This window comes from Lactuca serriola, chromosome 2 (assembly GCF_051521515.1).
Source record: "Lactuca serriola cultivar US96UC23 chromosome 2, Lser_US96UC23_V15, whole genome shotgun sequence".
NCBI classification, from domain to species: domain Eukaryota; kingdom Viridiplantae; phylum Streptophyta; class Magnoliopsida; order Asterales; family Asteraceae; genus Lactuca; species Lactuca serriola.
In genome coordinates, this window is record NC_136409.1 from 168,058,635 (window position 1) to 168,068,144 (window position 9,510).

Here is a 9,510-nt window from a genome sequence, read left to right on the forward strand (position 1 = left end):
TATAAAATCCACATTGTGGACAATCACAGCACTAGAAAAAGCTGGTGACTGCCCACTGACCTGGAGTGTGGATCCATTCTAACCAATTTATAATTGGAAATAACAACCCATATTCTCCAGATCTTAAATTCATAATATAAGGAACATATAGAAACTTGGAATCACTCTGGATCCTTTTCCAAGCCTTAGAAATGATGAAAAAAAAATGACATATCAGAACAGACCCGGATCAGACCTAACAGCAAAGATGCCATTCTTTCACATAGATAAAGCCCTTATCAGCGAGGTTGGCCTGCTTAAGAAAGTTATCCAACTCAATTTGTGAACTTTTGGAACTGGTTTGGGGTCCGTTTGAGTTCTAGAGCTCCAGATATGATATTTACAAAATGACTACAGATCTGATGGAAAACAGAATCGTAGCCACCCGTGATTCCTTTTTGGCTTATCCATCCTTCTCCTTTTGAAACACATTTTAAGATGTGCTCATCATCCCAATTCAGTCCCCATGATAATGGTGGTACTAAAAAGGGTTAGGGATCATTAGGATTTCATTTAGCCACAAGGATGTAATAATAATCAACATGAAAATAAACATAAGCACATAAAATCATCATTCTCCCTTTTAGGGTTTCCATGATCTTTTGCCACATGTAATCCCCTAGATCCATCATCCACCATATATGGGGTTGAAGATAGGATCTTGAGATGATGTATAACATACAATTACAAATCAAATAAGAAGGAGAAGAAGTGAAGATGAAATCATAAAAATAGAACAAGGTTATGAATCAAGTTGTAAGAAATGATAAGGAGGTTCATACCAATACGAATCAAGGCTGGAAATGAACAAGAATTAAGCTCCAAACAGCCCCTTGGCTGCTCTTGATCCCAAAGGGAGAGAGAGGGACGATTTTTGAGAGAGAGAGGGAGGGTTTAGAGTGTTTTCCTTGTGTGTGTTCCAAATGATTCAATTTACACATTAAGTACTATTTACTAGATGGACTTTGCAAATAGGCCCATAGCCTATGGACTTCAATAAAAGGAGTTTACAAGATGATCAAAAGGGTCCAATAACATAAGAAATCAGACATTGGTTAAATAAATTAACCCAAGGTTACAAGGATAATTAAATTAAAATAACCAAATGTACCGAGAAAAATTGGGGTGTTACAGGACTCGACGAGTTGGAGGCCCCGAACTAGTCGAGTAGAAATAGATTTTTGGACGCGGAACTTGAAGCCTACTTGACGAGTAAGGCTGCCAGATTGAAACCCTAATTTTCAGGGTTTACACTCTATTTAAGGACCGTAACACTTCATTGTGGCCTCCCTCAGTCAAGAAAAACCCTAATTCGTTATCTTGAGCCTTTTGAGTGCGTGTGAGTGAAAAGAGAGTGATTCTTTGGTATTTCCTTGAAGGAGTGGAGGCTAGAAGTGCTTGGTTGTAGAAAAAGCCGTGGATCCAAAGATTTTGTTGTCAAAGCAACCTTATTGAGGTATAAAGTCTGTACCTTGATCATTCATTTACTAGATCTTCATGGAGTAGTTTAGGGTTTTAAGGAGCCTATTTTGGGACCATTCATGGATGCAAGCATGTTTTGGAGTCATGATTTCGGATCTAGAGCCTTTGAGGGACTCCATGGCATAAAGGTGCCAGCTTTATGGCCATAGGAGTCCCATGCAACTTGTGAACCACTTTTTAGGGCTTTTTGAGCTAAATAACCCATGCGTGGACGTAAAGTTAGAAACTTTACGTGAGATATCGACCCTAGGGAACCAGATATATGATCTGGATGCATTAAGCCCAACAGAATTTGACTTAATTGATATATGCTATGGGGGACTCGACGAGTTGTTCATACGACTCGGCGAGTTGGGTCGTGGTCCCCCAACCTTTTATGTTACTGAGTAAACTCGTTGAGTATAGGAGATGACTCAGCGACTTGGCCATGGTTTTGGGTTATGAAGATTGAGGAAATCGATGAGTTCAAGGAAGGACTTGGCGAGTTGTGAGTGAAAGGTCCTGAATATGTTATGAAGATTGAGGAACTCGACAAGTTGTGAGCGAAATGTCCCGACTCTGTATGAGGGAGAACTCGACGAGTTGTTAGTAAAAAGGTCCCGACTATGTTATGAGGAAGAACTCGATGCGTGAACTCGACAAGTAGGATTGAAGTTTCAAGAGTTTTATGAATCATGGAACTTGACGAGTTCATGAAAGAACTCGACGAATAGGATCGATATTTCATGTTTTTATGGATTATGGAACTCGAGGAGTTGATGGACCAACTTGGCGAGTTGAGTCAACCAGGATGTTGACTTTGATTTTGATCATTGACCAGAGTTGACCCTTAAAGGGGTTATGAGTATGAAAGGGTAGTTAAAGGAGTTTGTTATGTGTAGGAGTTTGAGAAGATTTGATCCCAGCACCGAGGACAGTTTAGCTACTACGCGACATTGAGGTGAGTTACCTTCAAGTAGGAGTGGGTCGAAGGCACCAACGCCGACCCACTAGTAGTTGATTATAGTAGACATGAATGTCTTTGTGATAATTGTCTGGTATGCCACTATCTGTTATGTTATTTGTGCTAGTATGCTATGATATTATGAGATAGTGGTAGGAAGGGGACTAGTGATGGGTTTTGAGCCCTATAGCATCCCTATGGTGCACATACAACCCTAATGCTTTGGATCTAAGTTTTCTCTAGTTATACATGCAATATTCTTTTTCCAAAGCATGAAGCCTAACTAATATACAAATTTGATATTTGAATCATAAAAACAAGTTAGATGATTACCTCTTATTGTAGCTTGTAGAAGTTGGCCTTTCAAGAGCTTAGCACCTCAAGTGTGATGCCTCAAATGTTTCACAAGAAACCACCAACAATTGGATGACAATGAGAGAGAGCTTGGAGCTCCAAAAAACCATCTATATCCTCTTAGAATACTCTTGGTCCGATTTTAGGGGCTTAGAGGTTACATATATAGTGTAGAATTCCAAGAGTCACTTGTAAACCCTAATTCTTACACTTAGGCTTATGATCCAACAATTGATTTAGACTAACACTTCATGGACTATCTCATAAGCTTAGTCCATCACAAAACAATCATGGATCATTAGCCCAAACCATATGTGTCACTGATTTACATAATCAGTCCCGTTAATTTAATCAGTCTCTTTGAATCACTAAATTAATTCTTGATCAATACTAATTAAATAATATGATTTCTCAATTAATATATTATACTTATAATATATTAATAAATCACAAATAATCTCTTTCTCAAATATCCATCCTATCAAATTGTTTTGGTGAATGCAACCCAAAATGGACCATGCTACTATCGGGTCAAGTACATACCAATTATATTTATGGGCTTAGACACATAATCCAACAGTCTTCCACTTGGATAAGTTTAATAACTATTACTTCAAGTACGACTTCAGAATCCGATTAGCAATCGTAGCTCTCAAAAGCCGCTGTTGAACTCTGATCAATAACGCATCCTTTAGATAAGGGATCAAATATTCCTCCATTCTACAAGATATCGTATGGACTGAGACATGGATTATAATCATTCTCTCTGTCCATGTGTTGTTTCCCAACTTCTAATTTATGACGATTGACAACAGACTACATTGAACACATCAACTTAGTCCAGGGTGGCCAAGCACTTAGGGTGTCATCAATAAATCATCGAGGGCCACACTAATATTGCTTTTATCCCTCTTAGGGTAAAAGGAAAGGATAAACGTTGATTCATATGATTGTACTATTTACTCATCAAATCACACACAACAATACGTTTTATAACATCAAGTTACTAATGCGTTTACGTATTATCAATGTGCAACCGACTTGTGAACAACAACTTATATCTCTCCGTTTCAAGAATATAAGTTATTATCATCTCACAATCACTCGTGAGAAAATCCATGAAGTGATTCAGATTAGTGTGAGTTTAATCCAATACTCAAATCTTATTACATGAGTACTCATGAACACTGTAGCAAACTTGTGCTATGTCTAAACGCTTAGACAATCTACAGTCGGATTCATGATAGTCTTATCTCATTACTTACTTCCAAATTATGATTGATTGTGGATGTTTGAATAATCTTATTATTCGGGAAGTAAAACATGCAAAGTGAAACACAAGAATAATCCAATCCAATATGGACTCAACCGTATTGATTACACATTATTCATTGTATAATGTTTTGATTAATCAACTTAACACTTGAATTAAAACAACAGTTATCCCATGCTCCAAGCATGCATACTATGTTTTACCTATCGTCCTCACCTTGTGAAATAGATCAATTGAACACATTTCCAATGATGCTGATTTCACAATTCCCTAATCCTTATTATAAGTGTAAGAATACAAAATCCTTGCCACCAATAGAATCCATTAGAGTCTAAAATTTTACGCAATTTTCCTTTTGTAATGTCGAGGCACCAAAGTCACAGAGACTTGGACAACGAAATTACAACGTAGTCCATTTGAGAATGTTACAAGAAAATTCCCTGGAATTGAAGTCTCACATTCAAAAAGTATTCCTTGAACATCCTTGTTGCAATAAAGTTTCCAACTTCACACTTAGATTCTTAATATCCAACTCCTATTATGGAAACTTTTCCATAATTGCCATATTAGACCAGTCTCTTACTATAATATTTCCATATATATAGAATTTCCTATGTTGAAACATTTCAACTTTACATTCATATATATCCATAACTAAGTCCCATTAAAATTTCAATATATGATTTTAGATTCAAAATGAAGTATGATTGCCCTCTCCTTTAAATTTTACTATAGCAAAATAACTTTTCAACCTCTACAACTTTGCAAATTAAAATTTATTTCCTATATATATATATATATATATATATATATATATATATATATATATATATATATATATCATTACTAACTTGCAACACTCAATGTAATAATTATGCTCACACTAGCATAATGATTACATACTTACAAACATAACACTTATGCTCTCACTAGCTTTGACATGTACCTAGAAATCAACTAGACTTCTAGAAATCAATACTTATTAAGTTTCTCACCAAAGTTCAGATTTCTAATACAAGATGCTTTGATAAGACTTATCTAGGCTTCTCAACACTATGATCCCACTTGTATAATATGTGAGACCTCTCGTGGTTATGTAAGACCCTGACGATTATGTGTTTTGTTTTAGAATGGTGGTGACACATCACGGAGCAGGAGGTTCAGGGTCTGGGTCAGGATCAGGTTTAGGTTTGGGTGCAGGTTCTGAGCCGGTTGATGATGAACTACGTGAGTTCATTGCGTCTCAGATTACGAGAGACATCCTTGAGGCGACCCCGATAATTTTTGGGTCGATCAAGGAAGGGATCATCGAGCTAATGGGGGAGCGTGTCATGGCGTTCAGGAGCGACATGTCATCTGGCCAGTCAGGGAGACGCACACTCTCCTTCAAGGATTTCAGGGGATGTGGTGCACCAGATTTGCACCGGGTGAAGGACCCCATTATGGCCAGGAGGTGGATTGCAGACATCGAGTCTGCATATTTGATGAGCTTCTGCCCTGAGAGGTCGAAGGTTCGATACGCTGCAGGTTGTTTAAGAGACCGAGCTCAGGATTGGTGGGAGGCAGTCAGAGATTCCTTGGGAGCCCCAGCCATTGAGGCTATGACCTGGTTGGACTTTATGACCTGGTTTAGGGCTGAGTTTGCGCTAACTATGAAGATTTAACAGCTGCGCGGGGAGTTTCTTAACATGAGACAGACGACTGAGTCGGTGGCAGAGATTGCCACCAAGTTCAGGGAGAGGGCATTACTGGTGCCTCAGTACGCGAGGGACGAGGAGATGAAGAAGACCCGATACTATGACATGTTGAGAGCTGACATCAGGAAACATGTCAACTACTCATCATGCCCGACTTTGGAGGACATGATAGCCAGGGTGAGAGAGAGGGAGATTGATATACAGCACATCCGGAAGAGGAAGGCGGAGGCTAGGCAGGTGACTGGGGTTTCGGGGAAGAAACCCACATGATCCGACACTAGACTTAAATCAAACTGGGAATTATGAAATTTTCTTCAAAACGAGGGTGAAAGATATAATATTTTTAATATTTTTTATTTTCACTTTAATTTTCATTAAAATATATAATGTTTCATATAAAATATAATTATACCGTGATATGCACATATTTAATCATATATTTCATACATATTTATAATATTTTTAGCTAAAATCATACTTAGTTTTGGACAAAAGATACTTATTATGTTTGAAATTTATTTTATAGTTGCAAAGACATGCTTGAGACAAAAAGTAAGAAAACAAGGAGCTGGAAGCAGGAGAACGGGAGCTATGACAAAAAGAAAAAAATAGTGTAACATCCCGACTCCCAGGTATTATATATATATATATATATATATATATATATATATATATATATATATATATATATGAGTTAAGTGAGCAACTCAACGAGTGGGTGCCCCAACTCGTCGAGTAGAGATGAATTGACCAGTGGGTTAGAAATAAGATGGATGAAGATGGAATCGTCATAAGAAACAAAGCAAGACTTGTGGCTCAAGGTTTTTTTCAACTGGAAGGGTTAGACTATGATGAAACGTTTGCTCTTGTTGCTAGACTTGAAGCAATTCGTCTATTTCTAGCCTTTGCTTCATTCAAAAATTTCAAAGTCTATCAAATCGATGTTAAGACTACTTTCTTACATGGAGTGATTCAAGAAGAAGTCTTTCTAAAGCAACCTCCAGGTTTTGAAAAAGAAGAGTTTCCAACTCATGTATATCGTCTTGATAAAGCGGTATATGGTTTAAAGCAGGAACCTAGAGCATGGTATGACATATTGGCTAGCTATATTATTGCAAGAGGATAGAAACAAGGAAATATTGATAACAATTTGTTAATCAAGAACTCAAGATCTCACATTATTCTTGCTCAAGTATATGTTTATGATATCATTTTCAGATCCACTGATGAAAAACTGTGTTTTGAATTCGCTGAGATCATGGCTAAAAAGTTCTAGATGAGCATGATGGGTGAACTAACTTTCATTTTAGGTCTGCAGGTTAAACAAATAACTAATGGTATTTTTGTTGGTCAAGCTAAATGCATTGCAAATAAGCTGAAGAAGTCTGGTTTTTCTGATTTCAAGCGAACAAAGACTCTAATGTCCTCATTAGCATCTATTAGCGATGATCCTACTGGTGCTGATATGACTGCAACATTGTATCGAGGAATGATAGGCTCGTTGCTCTATCCTACTGAAAACCATCCTGACATCATGTTTTTTACCATATTGTGTGCTAGTTATCTAGCCAGTCCTAAGGAATCTCATCTTCTCATTGTAAAAAGGATTTTTCTTTACATAAAGCTACACCCAATCTTCAGTTATGGTATTCTTATGATTCAAAGTTCAAGTTGGTGGGATACACTGGCTCTAATCATGAGGATGTGTCATTGATTGTAAAAGTACATAAGGAGGGGCTCAAATGCTTGGAGATAGGTTGGTTAGCTGGTCCAGCAAGAAGCATACATCAGTGGCTTGCTCTACCGTTGAAGCTGAATATGTAGTTGTTGGAAGGTGTAGTACTCAGATTCTATGGATTTAGAATCAACTCTGAGATTATGGTCTAAACTTCTCTAATACTCGCATATGTTGTGAGAACACTAGTTCCATTAAAATGATACAAAATTCAGTGCAGGATTCCGAAACCAAGCACATTGATATCCATCATCACTTCATCAGGGACATTGTTCAAAAAGGAAAAGTTGAGCTGTTTTATATCCCTTTCACTGATCAACTGGCTAGCATTTTCACTAAGGCATTGGATGAGAAGACTCTAAACAAATTGATTGCAAATCTTAGTATGCTTTCAGCAACTTAATTGTTTGAATTAAATTTGCTTCTTTTTGCTTTCTCAAACACAAAAACAAGTGCTGCTTTTATTATTTTTTAGAACCTTATATAGTTTTCTTAAGCTTTGATTATAATGTTTACAAGTATTCTCTTTTCTTTGTATCATCTATCTTTCAGCACTAGCTTTGTTTTATTTGCACCTCTTCCTTCAAGAGTTAGAAAGTGTTGCAGTCATCCATAATGTTCTGAAAGCTCTCGTTGTTGAGAAAAATATTGGCATAAAGTCTTCTTCGTGTTGACAATACTCTTTCTCTCCTCCACTCACTGTTATGGATGCAAGATGCCTCCATCAATACTACGAGTCTTACTTTAACCTACTGACTCATAATCCGATAAAACCTCGAGTTCCCTCGTGTTGATCTTGTCAACTCGTTGGTTTCATGGATTTGAGCCAGTTAACACGTTGGTTACAAAGACTAGTTCTTTTTCCTCTCTTAATCTTGATGAACAAGAAGCTTGGAATTCATCTGCAACATCTCAAATATAAATGGCTTCATCATTCTTGGTTCGTATCAAATTGTATTCTATATTAATGTGTTTGTTCTTGATTGTGTTTTCTTTTATAGCTAGATTTGAAGATCAAATTTTTTAAAGAGAGGAAACTAATTAATGAGTATTTATTTCAAAAGATTCTTTTTTTTAGATTTTACTCAAAAGATTTTTTGCCTTTATGATTCTTTTGAAAAGGCTACATAAAGAACCACCGAAAAAGCTCTAAGATATCACTTTCTTTGTTGACTAACTTTTTTGTTTGTATTCTTATTATTTTGTATTATACCATTTTTAAGATTTGACGGTGGCATTTATTAAGACACGTATATAAACTTTGAAACATGATTGTCCCTAGAAGCATGTTGTTGTATGTGCCTAAATCTCTCTTAAGTATCTCATCAACGAGACCACTTGTTGAGATGACATTGAGTCACCCCCTCATGCTAATTGTCTAACATTGTCTAAGCTTTCTAAGTGAGATTGCCTAGTCCAAATTAAAGAAAAAATTATAGAAAAGCTTGGGTGTCTATTTTTAATTAAGTATCTTTCCCGACTCTATCCCTGGAAGCATGCTTGCTGTATGCATCAAGTCTTATGTTTGGCTAAAACATTGAGCATAACCCAATGTCTTACCCCAATTGCATAGTCATCAGTGTAAGAGTTACTTTTTTGGTCATTAAATGAAAAAGGGTTATTCATGTCCATGACCTCCTAGTCTGAGGTATGACATGGTACCATTACGAATTAACGAGAGATCTATGATTCTAGACTCCAACTAACTCTATGATGCAAATATTAAACCAATTCTTGATGATAGGTTATCACCGTTGACAATTCACGCTGATTCCACCTCAGCGTCACTAAAACAATCTATTATCTCTATATATTCTTCTTTAGAATTGTATGATTCAGCGTATGATGCAAGACGTTGATTAAGAATTCGAAAAATCTTTGTCGATGGGTACATTTCATACCATAATGTATTACACACATCATACCACTCTTCCTCCAAGTTTCATATTTGTTTTTGATGTAAAAAGGGGGAGAAACTCACAAACTA